General features: G+C 43.3%; 1 protein-coding gene across 8 annotated transcripts in view; it reads right to left on the bottom strand.

The window, feature by feature from the left end:
- LOC135918168 (neuroligin-4, Y-linked-like) overlaps nt 1–15182 on the bottom strand; it is a 694509-nt gene that overhangs the window by 641953 nt on the left and 37374 nt on the right. For 7 of the 8 annotated variants that reach the window (XM_070532198.1, XM_070532197.1, XM_070532206.1 and 4 more), the window contains exon 1: nt 565–750. The exons of the other annotated variant lie outside the window; for it this stretch is intronic. The gene's annotated coding sequence lies outside the window, so the exon portion shown is untranslated. Of the gene's footprint in view, nt 1–564; nt 751–15182 lie in introns of those variants that run through there. 8 annotated transcript variants of the gene reach the window in all.

Here is a 15182-nt window from a genome sequence, read left to right as displayed (position 1 = left end):
TCTCCTTTCGTTTACAGTAACGCAACTTGCACCTAATTCCACGTGTACGTTTTTGTTTGGTAGGATTTCACTAGTTACAGATAAATGCGGAATATGCTGAAAATCAGAACTGATTTTGTTTCATATTTTGTGGTAACATTTGCAAACGCAAATATTTCCCTGACGAGAAAAAGCTCAATCAAACCTAGTTTCCCTGACGTTTTCTCATAGTTGATTGCGCCGTGATTTGATGACGGTGTATAATTAATCAACGCAATATATTGAAGCGTGCGTATACAAGTTTCCGTTACGAGTCCTTTCTCGGCTTTCTTTTACTTACCGATGTCAATATGCACTAGTTCTAAACCTTTTCAAGTTTATCTAACGAAGGAAACGAGATTTATTAACTTCAAGATATCTCGCTTTTTTACGAGGTCTTTTCTTGCGAGCTGCATTGCACCAACTCAAAAGCAACTGAGAACAAGTTTGGTGCGAGTACTTTGAACCTGACTAGAGTGAATAATTGGAAATGAAAAAAAAGGCCCACCCCCTTATATGTTAGGCTTGCGTACATAGCGTACTTACGCTCTTTGCGCCACTTTTTCCTCGGTTAATCGTCTCGTTTTTCTGCCTATGCAGTTGTTGGGCCAAGAGAGCCGTTTGCGCAAGTTGAATCAAGCACTGCTGTTTTCTATGAAGAAAGAAAAAAAACCGCGTAAAGAAGCAAAAGAAGGCGGGAGAGATATGCGGGTCTGACTTCGGTGAAGAGGGCAGGAGTTACCCTCAACGTCAAAGCGCGGAGGCTTCATACAAGGTTGTGCCTTTCGTCTAGGGGCTATCAATACGCCGGCAAGTGACAGGTCGTTTATTATCGAAAGATAATAGGACCGCCCAAGGCAGGTTGGAGCTCGAGCCTCTGCTAGCGCATTAACAGGGCCCCGAGCAGAGGGCAGAGCGTAATGGACGACGGAGCTTCCAGAAACATGCCGCAGGGCACGGCAGCGCTGCAGCGGAGCGCCATCTGGGCATCGATCATCGAAACGCAACGGTTCTTCTCTCCGGCGCTTTATGGCGCCACAAACGTTATGCCATTGCTGAAGCGAATTGTGTTGATCACATTTTATTGATTTCTGGTGGTCTGACTTGTTGTTCGTCGCAAAATGATCTATGGGTTTGCATTCTTTATATCTATGTCCAACAATTTCGCAGGAGCCAACCGTTCTATACTTTCTCGTGCGGCCACCCCAATGCACCACTGAATAGAGCCTGATTTGAGAAGCCGTGAAAAAACTGGAACACGTTACGGAGGCCTAGGCCTCAAAATATTTCGCGGTCGAGTGTTCGGTATCCTGATAGCTCTCTCATAAATATGATTGCAGCTGCAATGACGACTAAATAGTAGTAGTCAGTAAGGAACAAAAATAAAGCAAGGAGAGCGCTTAGACAAGTGTTACCAAGGATATAGGGACAGCAACAGCGACGTAGCTAAGCAGCAGCAACTTAGCGATGATAGTTTGTCATCTATGAACTATAAGTACGGGTGAACTTCACTAATACGATGTCGTTGCTGTATACTTCTCAACAAGTTACCCATTTCCAGGAAATTACGAGTCAATTAAAAGCATTATTAACTAATTTATGAAGCATATTTACTACACCTGGACTCTGTATGCTCTTACGTAGATTTTGTTCATGCTCAAGGCCTGTTTTTATTGCATGCCCTATATGCCGACGTTTTGGGTGAAAGTAATGTCAAGCCTGATTGATGACTTTCGTCTGCCCTTGATACTGAAATAAAATTGACGGATGAATTGATAGAGATACTAACACTTCTTTTCTGCAGTGAAACACAAACCTTCATGAAAATGATGCCGTTGTTAAGGGAGTAGTAAATCATCTACTGTGACATCAATTAAAATCTTGAAACTTGCTTCGCTGTGAACGTCCTTTCCACAGTATCATCATTATCTTTCGGCAGGATCATGTGGTGGTCCTCAACCTCCACATCTCCAACATCAACCTCACCGTGTTTTGAAAAAAAAGTAACTGCCAATCACCGAGTATCTAACTCGTGTCTATGTAGCAATATGTGGTTCAAAGCCTGGCGCGCTAATTCCTGAGAAGATTTTCAGCACGGCAATACCTACGTGGGAGATTTCTTTGTACCGCGAACATTACGAGCTCGGCAATAACTAGGTAAAGAATTCTGTGGACCAGATTATGACTTTGTTAATATCTAACTGTGGGAGTTATTTGCACCAGACATATGTTCTGAGCTTTGGAATAGCTACACATATAATTTACCTGTGCCACACAGATTGTGAGCTTGGAAATGACAATGTGTGGGAATTTTGTGTGCCCCGCAGATTTTGAGCTTGGCAATAACTATATCTGAGAATACTGTGTGCCACGCTGATTCTGAGCTTGGAAATAACTATGTGTGGGAATTCTGTGTGCAACGCAGATTGTGAGCTTGGCAATAACAATGTGTGGGAATTGTGTGTGCCACGCAGATTTTGAGATTGGCAATAACTATGTGTGGGAATTCTGTGTGCCACGCTGATTGTGAACACGGCAACAACTATGTATGGGAATTCTGTGTACCACGCAGATTGTGAGCTTGGCAATAACTATATGTAGGAATTCTGTGTGCCACGCAGATTGTGAGCTTGCCAACAACTATGTGTGGGAATTCTGTTTGCTGCGCAGATTGTAAGCTTGAAAATAACTATGCGTGGGAATATTGTGTGCCACGCAGATTCTGAGCTTGGAAATAACTATGTTTGGGAATTCTGCTTGCCACGCAGATTGTGAGCTTGGCAACAACTATGTGTGGGAATTCTATGTGCCACGTCGATATTAAGCTTGGCAATAACTATGTGTGCGAATTCTGTGTGCCACGTCGATATTAAGCTTGGCAATAACTATGTGTGGAAATTCTGTGTGCCACGCTGATTCTGAGTTTGGAAATAACTATGTGTGGGAATTCTGTTTGCCATGCAGATTGTGAGCTTGGCAATGATTATGTGTGGGAATTCTGTGTGCCACGCAGATTGTGAGCTTGGCAATAATTATGTGTGAGAATTCTGTGTGCCACGCAGATTGTGAGCTCGGCAATAGCTATGTGTGGGAATTCTGTAGACCACGCAAATTCTGAGCTTGGAGATAACTATACGTGGGAATTTACGTGTCAGGCAGATTCTGAGTTTCGCTATATCTACCTGTGGCAATTATGCATGCCACGCACTTACTGAGCTTGCCAATACCGACGTATCTAATTTCTGTCTGCCACACAGATTCTGGTTGTAACGGCGCTTGAGCATACATTTTGGTAGACAGAGCAGCTAATACGGTAGCGGACAAAAATTTCATTGTAAGTATCGGCAAGAGCTGCTATCGAGATGGCTCCCGCTGTGAGAGCTTGCTGCTGTCACAGCAAAACTTCCCTCAACCGAAGCAATTGCTAAAGTCTCAGAAGTCTTTTATAGTTTTCCTTAATGGCGTCACTCACGTAATTCACAAGCGGCTGCTCTTTTTGCAATGGCACGAACGTCTTTTTATTTCTCACTCAATATGGTTCTCGTTCAAGCCGCACGCTGACACCAAAATTGATACGCGTCACATTTATGCGCGTTAGAGCAGCCTGAACAGATCATACCTCTCAGCTGAGAATGCATAAAGCCTATTGTCCAAATATTATTCGTGCGATGGTAACCTTGCCACAAATATGTCTGTTTCGCACTCTGCCAATTCAATATAATAATTGGTGCATTTGTACCGCTTCCGAAGGAGCATTAAAGATAAGTATTCCATTCAAAGTACTTAATTAAACTCTTGAACTGTAGTGTGCCCTATGAACAAACCTGGAGCCATTTTCTGCCGCAGTATGTCAGTTGATCCCGTCATTTCACAAATGGCAGTGTTGTTGAACAGCACACTGCAAGCATTCCATTTTCAACGTTGTTCTCTATTATGATACCTCGATCTGGCCTTAGGCCTTCTTAGCTGAAGCATGGCAATATATGGTTTTGTTGGCACTTCGACTGAGAGCAGTGTTTTGCTAAGGTTTGTAAAACATGTTGCACAAGTGCACGTCGCTGCTGGTAAAACCGTAACGTGAGTTTCTAAAGGATACCTTCACGTTTTATTAGGCCAGGCTTCTAATTGCACAAATTACTGCGTAGAAATTTTGGTGTACTTGCCTATTTCATGGAGCTTACTGACTTTCTTTCTTCTTCCTGCTAAAGTCCTGTGGCTTAATTGTTATTAAGTAATTACCGTACATATGAGTTTAAATGTGCTACAACCATATGCATGCAACCGCTCAGATAAATACATAATCATTCTCAGGAAAGGTACAATAAAATTTTCATTTAACAAAGGCGGCATGTGCTCAACGGTTTTGTTCTTTGTTTAGCTGCACGAAACAAACGGACACATGCAAAAAAGCGATACCAAATTCATCATCCGAATTTTCTCGTGAGTGCATCTGAAACGTTCGTTAAATAATGAGAGAATTGGGTGAGGGGATATGAAATTATTGATATATAATCGTTGAACAGCAGCTGTTTTTAAGAGCGTAACAGCGGTAATTCTATGCAAGTAAATAGCTATATTTGACCGCAGGGGGGGGGGGGGGGGAGGGCAAACATCTGAAAATACAAAGACTGCACAAGTCAGAATGTTGTCTATCAGGACAAAGTTCATGCTTGCACTGTGAAATTGGTCATATATGCCTGCCACTCAGGTGAAATAAAGGGCTGAAGCAAGTCATGTGCAGGTATCTTTTTTACTAAAAAACCGTGTTCTCAAATGTGTTCCTTCTATTTCTTTTTTGCTTTCTCTTTTTACAAACAGATGTGACTGCCTACGAAACAGACTTATCCTGTTTGTTCTTATGTGTCACTTTTAATCAAGCCCTGCGCGACTGTGCAAATCTGCATTTTTAAACATACGCCATCTATATTATTTTGTGTGCAGAACTATGACGTGCATAGTTCTACATTCTCTTCTATTTGTCTTTTATGTTAAATTTCTGAATGCCCACATACTTAGTGCACATAATCGTACACAGATACGCAAACAAACGTGCAAGCAGAAGTACTGAGGGAGCGTCTAGGCCTGGCTGAAAAACACGTCGACTGTTTAGGAACCCTCGCCAAAAGCAGACGCCTTCCGTTTCATGTTCCTGTTGCAGGGCGTTATGCACACTCGCGTGGGCTTTGATTCCAGAATGCCAGTTCATCCGTTTGCTTCAAGTTGCTATGCAGCTCCTGCAGTTCATCCCCGCCGATCTTTCACAATCTTTCTGTGCCTACAAAACCACTGTGTAAACTTCCTTCCTCTTCGATTGTGACATCAGTACCTGGATTCGACAGCAAACAAAATGCTTCTCGGTCTGTGCTGACATATTTCGCTTTTGAACTGCTACAGAACGTACTATCATGTCTACAGCGACGGCACTGTCACATCAATAAAATCTCCCATTGGTGTGCAAATTTTGTCAGTGTGTCTTCTCACATCATCATCAGCCTAATATTTCTGTCCACTGCAGGACGAATGCCTCTCCCATTTATCTGTAATGCTCCCTGTCTCGCGCTAGTTGATTCCAACTTGCGTCTGAAAATTTTCTAATTTCATCACCCAACCTAACTTTCTGCCGACAACGCTTTCCTTCCCTTCGCCCCCATTCTGTATCTCTGATCGCCCTCCTGTTATCTGCCCTAGGCATTATATGACCTGCCCAGCTCGATTTCTTTCTCTTAATGTCAACTAGAACATCTGCTATCCCCGTTTTAGCTCTGATCAACGCCGCTAACTTCCCGTTTCTCAACGTTACGCCAAAAATTTTTCGTTACATCGCTCCTTCCGTGGCCCTTAACTTGTTATCGAGATTTTTTGTTAATCTATAAGTTTCTGCCCCTAATGTTATAAACGGTAGAACGCAATGTTTACACGCTTTTTCTTTCAACGACACTAGTAAGCTCCCACAGAAGATTTGGTAATGTCTGCCCTATGCACTCCAACCAATTTTTATCCTCCTGTAATTTCTATCTTATAATAACGGTCCCCTGCGTGTAATTAACCTAGACGAACTAACTCCTGCACGAACTCTAGAGGCTGATTGACTATGGAACATGACCTTTGTCTTCTGCACAATAATCTTCAACTCTGATCTTACACTTAGTCAGCTAAGGTCCTCAATCATTTATTGCAAATCCTCCCCAGTGTTTCTGAACAGGAGAATATCATCTGAAAACGAAAGTTTGTTGAAATATTTGCTCCTCCCTCCTAGGCCTTCCCAGTCTAACAGTTTCAATACTTCTTTTAGGCATACAGCGAATAACATTATACAGATTATGTCTCCTTGCCTGATCCCTTTCCTAATGAGTAATGTTCAACTTTTCTTGTGGAGAAACAACGTAGCTGTGTAATCTTTCTAGATATTTTCCAATATATTCACGTATGTACCGTGTACTCTTAGATTACGTAATGCCTCTATGACGGCTGGTATTTCTACTAAATCAAATGCCTTTTCATATTTTATGAAGGCCACATAGAGATGTTAGTTGTACTCCACAGATTTCTCAGTTATCTTATTGAAGACACGGACGTGATCCATCGCAGAATATCACTTCCTAAAGCCAGCCGGTTCTCTTGGTTGATTGAAGTCAAGTGAGTGAGTGAGTGAGAGAACTTTATTTGGAATCCGGCGATTGGGAGGCCCGGGCCTGGGGCCGCCTAGATGGCCACTGGGAGCTGCTGCTCCCGTGCGGCTTCCTTGGCTCGCTGGACGGCCCAAAGTTGGTCTTGGAGTTCTGAGCTGAGCAGCACGGCCGACCACCGCGCCCGTAGATTTTCTGGGGAGACTGCCAATTTATTTTGGTATATTTCACATCCCCACAACATGTGTTGAAGGGTGGCTCTAACAGACTTGCATAGCTTGCACATATCGCTCTCGTATATATCGGGGTAGAAAGTTTTTAGTTGCACGGGACTCGTATAAGTTTCTGTTTGTAGTCGCCTCCAAGTAACGGACTCAGCTCTGTTCAGTTTAGTGTGAGGCGGTGGTAATACACGCCTCCGATTTTGATAGAATTTGGTAATATCACTAAATCTTGTTAATATATCTTTTTCTCTCCAGATTTCATCCTCCGCGTTCTCCTGACCGATGGAAGTCACTCTTTGCTCAGCTCGGTGAGTAAGACCTCGAGCTTCGCGGTGTGCTACCTCGTTGAGGTTGACTGCGGGAATGTCTGGAGTCGTATGCGCTGGGAACCAAATCAATTGCCTGCCGTTCTTCTCTGCATTGGAGAACTTTGCTTCATTGACTCTGATGATGTGCCATGCCTCAGGAGAGATCCTACCTTTTGCATAATTTCTAATGGCCGCTTGAGAATCGCTAATGATGTACTGAGCATTCGTGGAGACCAATGCTAGTGCAATGGCTACCTCCTCTGTGGTCTCGGAATGTTTGGTATTAACTGATACGCTTGTAAGGGGTTTTTGGGTGTGATCTACGATTACTGCTACATAGCTATTTCTGTCTGGGTATTCAGCCGCGTCTACGAAGATTGCTCTGTCGTCTGACCCAAAGCTTCGGATAATTTTCTCTGCTCTACTCAGCGCTAGGGGTTCCCATCAGTACGAGCACGGATCTCTTGCTAAAGTTAGGACTCCACAACACACTGTACGAACTCATAGAAGCACAACAAACATCTCAAGCAGAGCGACTAACCAAAACCAAAACGGGACGGCATATACTAAGCAGATCACATACATAGCAGCCTTCCACAATTGGTTTGCAGCTGAAAAGCGTAAAATTAACAACATGATAAAAAAAGCATACAAACTAGCGCTAGGGGTTCCCATCAGTACGAGCACGGATCTCTTGCTAAAGTTAGGACTCCACAACACACTGGACGAACTCATAAAAGCACAACAAACATCTCAAGCAGAGCGACTAACCAAAACCAAAACGGGACGGCATATACTAAGCATACTAGGAATGAATTATCACAATCTATACGGGGAGAAGAGGACGATAACGAGAGAAATTCGTGACAAACTCCTAGTACCAAATATACCCAAGAACATGCATCCAGGTTACAACGATGGCAGACGCAAGTCAAGTGCTGGCCGGATTTTATTGTAAATTATGTTGGTGAATACTTTACACAATACTTAAAGCAAGAAAATGGGCCTATAATTCATCAGTAATTTAACGCGTCTTTTCTTATTGATTAGTATTGTGCTGGCATTCTTCTAGCTCTCTGGTACACTTTAATTTGTGAAGCATTTTGTATAAAGCGCCGAAAGCTCTTCAATCGTAATATTTCCTGCATTTTTTATTAGCGCGATTGTTATTCCATCTTTTTCTGCCGCTTCTCCCTGGGACATGCCCTGCAGGGCCCTTGTGTTCTATCTTCATCGCTAGTTATAAAAGGATCCTCCCTATCCTGTTCATGACTACTTCCAATGAAGTTTGCGTGGCTGTTCTGGGTACTCTAAATGCCAGTACAGAATTAACCTGCTGCATTTACTATATAATGGAAATTGCTGATGACATTAGCCTGCTTATCTCTCACTTCAAAAATATTGCCTTGTGCCAAGCTTTCTACTCACTGATTTCATGCTGCCGGTATATTTTACTTCTTCCTCAGTCTTTCTGACCTTCCTAAATGTTTTGCAATACCACTTGCCTTAAGCTTGTTTATCAGCTTTGACAGTTCAGCGAATTCTATCTGATGTCTTGATTCAGACACTTCTATGCTTTGTCATTTTTATTGAGTCCTTTTTGTACTTGGGAGAACTTACCTACTCGTTGTCTTGGTGCCTTACCTCGTACTCCAATTGGTGCTTCTGAAGTAGGCCTAGTTACGGTTTTACGGATATTTATGTTATGTTCTTCCTGTTTAAAGCTGCACTTTCTTTGGGTCTACTAGCCTGAAGCTGTCTGCATTTACCCTTACTGCGTTGAAGTTGGAATGTTTCTTCTTGACTAATTTTTCTGTTTCTCTTTTCAAATTGAATGCAATCCTGGACCTCGCCAATTTATGATCACTAAGCTTCCCCTTACCTAACATTTATATCCTTCGCTATGCTGGGATTGGTAGAGAGTACAATCTCTATTTCATTTCTTGTTTCTCCGCTACGGCTTTTGAGGGTACACTTTCTGTTACTGCGTTTCCTGAAGAAGGTATTTGTTATTCGGAGAGTATTCATTTCCACAAGTTCTAGCAACATCTCTCCTCTACTATTCTTGGAATCCATGTGATAGTTGCCAATTTTTTTTCCCCCGAGTGATTTTTGCCCACTGTTGAAGACAACCACGACTGTAGTATACTGTATTTGCACCTTTCTAATCACTAATCCAACATCTTCATAAAACTGTTCTATTTCATCTATATCTCCCATTTAGCTTTATTACGACGACTGCTGCCCTCTCATTATTGCTGTAGAAATTATCAATGCTGCCCGCTATGTCCTTGTGAATTACAAATCCTATCCTTTATTCTCTCTTATCTGCGAGATTTATGTAGCGGAGGAATTGGCCGTTAGTCAGCACTGTATAAACCACACCAGTTCTTCTAACCTTCCTAAAGCCAATAACATACCAGGAAATGCTTGGGATATTATGCCAGGGCTCGTTATTATCAACGAGCCCTGCTAAGCTGGCCCCGCTCGAGAAAGTTGGCGTGCTAAACGTTGCCAGGCTCAGTTTCCAGTGGTGGCCTGTCCAGGTCCAGAGATTCTTAGCAGTCTCTTGCAACGCAGCCTTTATTTTCGACTCGTGGAGAAGTACCGCCTGGGCATAGGGTGCAACGAAATTCCTTCTAGCATTCTTGAAACTTAGAAATATTAGCGAAAGTTTATAAATAGCTTTTACTGCATGCATCCTATTGTACATTAAACAGATAGTATGAATAGGAACAAAAGAAAGGATTTGTTAATACATGAATGACTGCCTCGGATACTTGAGCAGGCTGCCGGTGATAATGCCCGCACAAAGACACTATTTCTGTGCTTGTGACCTGCGCTTGTGATTTTAGTACATGTGTTTATTTTTTTTTCTTATTCTTCTATTTCCTCATTACAGTTGCCTGAGTAGCGCGGTTGGGATGTAGGGATAGCCGGCCCTAAATAAGCCTACCTTGTCATTTTTCCCACCTTTATAATAAACAATCATTAAAATTTTACGTGAACTACTTTTCCAACAGCGGCCTAACAAGTGTTAATTAATCAACTGCAAACCAAGGACCAATGAATTGTTGTTCATTATCAAATGTAAACTAACTTCCTGAACCCATCTCACGATAACTGTCGACGTTAATGCGATTAATGTGCAAGCAGTGTTCAAGCCACACACCGTCGAAACACTTTGCGTATAAGTCTTGTACTGCAGCCGAGCTACTCTCTCGCGCTTCCCTTTTCTGGAGCCTTCACACGAGTCGCGCACTTTTGTTCGCTCCCTACTCCATCTGGACGCCCTGGGCCTTCTAGCGGTGGGCGCGCAAAGCTCCCTACATTTGCACGGCCTCCGAGAATGCGGCGATGGTGAGCAGGTGAGTGCTAACACTGATAATTTCAGTCCATTCCTTTATGTCAGCTTTCAATATTCACAAAAAGTAAAATGCCAGGAAAAAGGGCAAAGGGCCGCTGCTCGACAAAGGCACTTGCCCCTATCGTATTTGGCAGCAAATATTTCGAATTATGTGGGTCACGTATAAATACGCTGACAAACATGCGTATTACGGCATGTGTATGCATGTAAACAACATCTCAACGGTATGCACCTCAACCAAAATATTAAATTTATTCCTACGCACTCAGTTCCTATCTAACGCGATCACAGACAATTATGTCATTGCGAACCATCTTTCCAGACACATATGAAAGTATGTATAAAAGTACACTTTGCAGAAAAAGCAATTCATTTCTCCCTCTCTTACAAGCAAACAAGGAACGCTGACATAAATACGACATACATTTATTTTTATTCACAATCACGCAATCAATCATATGCTCGAACTTTGGAGTGAATACCTTTACATCTATGTTCGCTTTTCTGAGGTTGTCAAGTACTACAGGCCGTTGGCACTGCAGCCTATCTTTTCCACGATTAATTAGCGAAAAACACACGGCTCAGAACTCCCGCTCCTGAATGCTGTATTGGCTTGGTTAGGCTTGGTTAGCTAACACACATAAAGAATTCCTGGATAGCTTCATTTTATGCTATATTTATATTTCACGGCGAGGTTATATTGATAAACACCCTGAAGGAGGTAGGATCTCACGAGGAAAAATAGAGCACTTGTTATGACGAACGTAGAAAGCCGAGGGCCGTGGCGCAGTGCTTTCTTTTGTAAGAAAGAGAATGTCTGAACATTTCTGAGACGTTGTTCTCCACATAGCATTGCAATAATTTGCATGAGAAATAAATGGGGTATTAAATACCAGCCACATTAAATATAGTATTACTATCTCGCTGTCTGCGGGAATTCGTGACGCAGTGCTACAGCGTCGAGATACTGTGCTTGAGGGACTCATTGAAATTTTCACCGCGTTGCTCTAAAGAAATTTTCGAAGCATTTTTTTTTATTGAAAAACAGCGCAAGGAGAACGGACGGACGGACGGACGGACGGACAGACACAAAATTCTCGATATAAACAAGGAATGCCAATCGCATTAAAAGAGACGAGCCTGACGCACTTTGTTTTCCACTTGCGTGTTGCAGGCGTGGTGCCTGACTTTTTTTTTTTTATAGCAACGACGAAGTCATCCAGGAGTACGCGGTACTAAGTAGCGGAAGTCTCGTAAAATTTTGATGCTCCCATGCAAACAAAACTCATAGCAATGACCACGACTAAAGCTATTTCCCGAAATTGAACACGTAGGGCTAATGTAAGGAATTCGTGCAGCGCTGTTTCAGTTAGAGTGAGACATTGGGACCTCAGACGTGACCTTTTGTTCAAGTTCAAGCTTTTGCAGACAACAAAAAGAAAATAATAATCATCACCCTATATTCGTAAACTTTGTGCATGTTATCAAAATTGCCAAACAAGTTTGTCCGCTGGTAGCCATGAGAATTTGTCCTTCACCTATTTTCTAGATAACTTCCTAAAAATTTGCTATGATTGTAGAAATGTGGCTTGGACATTGCGAACAATTGCTCACACTTTAAAGAATCATTACAATTTGTTGGCCTCAGTGTTATACTATTTGGCATATTCATTTTTTTCTATTTCTTTGCTTTTGCTTCTAAACTATATGTTTTTAGCTGAATACAGCAGCTCGAATTTCATTCGTTTGCCTGCATCAAGATTACTTTCCGTTTCCCAAAAAAATCGGCCTTGTTTTTTTTTCTTCATATAGCACTTTTTGCTTGACCCAGAGAAGCGTGCTCTTCGAGACGGAGCGTAATGTAATAAGTGGGCATGAAAAGATTAGTCATCAGGGCTCTCTCTTCCATCTTCTCGTCGGCGTCACGTTCATAAGTTTAATAGAGCGTAGTTCACGATTGTACTCGAAATGTCGCGGCCAACGTCTCTTTTTCTCTGTTGAAAAAAAGAAAGACTGCTGACCAAACCCAATCAAAACTTTTTGCATAAAACTAAATGTCAGCCCCAGCATTGCCCTTTGTTCATAAAACGCACAGCAAGGAAATTACACCCGTAAGAGAGGCTTAAAAACCATTTATGCCCAAAGTCAACCTTTTCCTTTTTTTGGAAACACCATACTAGCGAGAGCCACTCTCTGAAAAAAAAATGTTCAAATAGTTTTAGTCTACCATACCCTCTTCAAAGCAAGAATAGTTTACAGTCACTGTTCTCACAGATGGGATAGTCTGCTAGGCCACAAGCGGTGTCATAAGCTAGAAGTTGCTACTGCGCAAGCAAGTAATAACAATGATACATCCTTAGGCGTGCAGCACATTTTCAACAATTTTTCCATACCATTACCGTACGATTATTACGCTCTTGTCGGTACAGTAGCCCTAAATGACAACTTGTTTACAATTGTTCAGCAGTATATGTTCAGGAGAACTTTTTAACGGTGAAGAAGAAGAAGAAGCCGGAGGGAGCGGATGCACATCACGTCGGCTCCGTATTCTACGAATGTTCTTCTAGCGCAAATCGCCAAAAAGCCACCCGCTATTGCACGCCAACGCACTCAGCTCGTTCCCAGGAACAAGTGGATACCGAAAACCAGGTGGGATTCCCATTTTTCAAGCCTCTACGACAATATTTTGGCCGGACCTCGTGGCGGCAGAGCCGCGAGGCCACGCGCCGGAGCCGGCTTCCTCAACATTTGCCGATCATTTTCTCAATGATGGAAGTCACCGTAGAGGGGCGCAGCATATTCCAGGAAGAAATGGATACAAGCAAGGGATGGAAGGAGGTCAGACACAGAAGATCAGACCGGCGACCCTCCCAAAATCGCGAGAGCACCTTGTCGCCGACGCGGCTCGACAAGCGCAACAATAACCCATGGAAAGGCCGGCTAGAGCAAATACGCAAGGAAAGCAGAATGCCACATTTGCCAAGAGGGGATTACAAGGTTGTGATCAGACCACGTGGAGGACTCAAATTATCCGAGCACGGTATAGTTCCCCTCACAGCTGCGGTACAAGATGCGGCAGGTATTCCTCGAGACGAAAGGGAGGAGTACATTGTCTGCCCCAACAATTATCAAAATATCCTCATCGTCAGTACCTCGGATCAAGAGCGGGCAAACAAATATCAGGAAGTAGCACGTATAAAGATTCAAGACAAGTTTTACGAGACCAATGCTTACGAGACAGCGCCTGACATGACGGCCAAAGGAGTCATCAGAGGAATCCCGCTCGACGAGGGCCCAAGAGACATCACAGCAGCCGTGGTTACGAGTAAAAACCCAACGGCGATAGCAGCAAAAAGACTCAGTAATACTACCACAGTGATTGTGCTCTTTGAAGGACACAAAGTGCCCACGTACGTCCGATACAGGGCAACGCTACTCCCTTGCTCCCTGTACAGGCAACAAGTGGATTTCTGTCATCAATGCAACAGACTTGGACATAGAGGAGATGTATGTCCCAACCCTGACAACAAGATTTGTGCGGGATGTGGAACATCAAACCCAGATAAAGACCACATGTGCCAACCTAAATGTCAGTTATGCGGCGAGGACCATCCGACCGCAGACAAGACGCGCAAAGCCAAATTCAAGAAGCCCTTCATCGTTAAACAGAGACAATGGCACAGACCGCAACGAGAACGACAAGAAGAACATGAAGACGCTATCTCAAGAGAAGACAGAGCAGAGTCTCGCGGAACGCTTGGCCTCCGAAACGCCAGGGAACGACGCTCCAGATCGGGAACAAGGTCTCCATCCACCACCAGATCCTTATCCCGGTCCGGCTCCAGGACACCGGGTACACGATCCAGATCCAGGTCCAGAACTAGGCCATCCTCTTCAGCAAACCAGACTAACACGGTGAGCTGGGCAGACGTGGTCGATGGCGTGCGCCCGGGGGCTGGTGGGGAGACTGCCATTAATAACGAGATCAAGCAACTAAAACACGAGAACGCACAGTTGAGGATTTTGCTAGCACGTATGAGCGATGAAATTAAAATTCTCAAGGAAGGAAAAAACCAAATAAATCAGGTAACTCCCGCTCCACAGGCGAGCACGAAAGAGCCATTTGAAATTCCGGACAATAAGATGGACGAAGGGGATGACCCCCCTCCACTCAAACGCAAGGCCCAAGCCATCAGTGATAAACAAGATAACGCAGTGGTAGATAAAGCATTAGCCGATATTCAAAAGAGCCTAGGAGAAATACAAAAGTCAAATGAAAAACGGGACGAAATGATGAATCAAATGGCTAACGCAATAGCAGCAATTATGAGTAGATTAGACATCCTAGAGGCAAACGACTCACCAGGTAATGGACTCCCCTCCGTTGCGTCAGAAGCACCACAATCCTTACCCACTTCACAACCACATAATTATATAAGATCAGCTTCTCTCCAACCTCCCGTCTCCCTCCCATGGTCGCAGCCGAAATGAGGCGCGCTAAAGAAGGGTTCAGGATATGGCAGTGGAATTGTAGAAGTTACGAAAACAAAAAGTCAGTTTTGCAGCAGTATTTGAAAGACAAGGATACACCGGACGTCATAATTCTGCAGGAAACACACGGGATTGCGAAGCTAGCACG

This window comes from Dermacentor albipictus, chromosome 1, assembly GCF_038994185.2.
Source record: "Dermacentor albipictus isolate Rhodes 1998 colony chromosome 1, USDA_Dalb.pri_finalv2, whole genome shotgun sequence".
In the NCBI taxonomy this organism is placed as follows: Eukaryota; Metazoa; Arthropoda; class Arachnida; order Ixodida; family Ixodidae; genus Dermacentor; species Dermacentor albipictus.
Note: the sequence above shows the minus strand (reverse complement) of the source record. Positions and strands in the feature narration are given on the sequence as shown.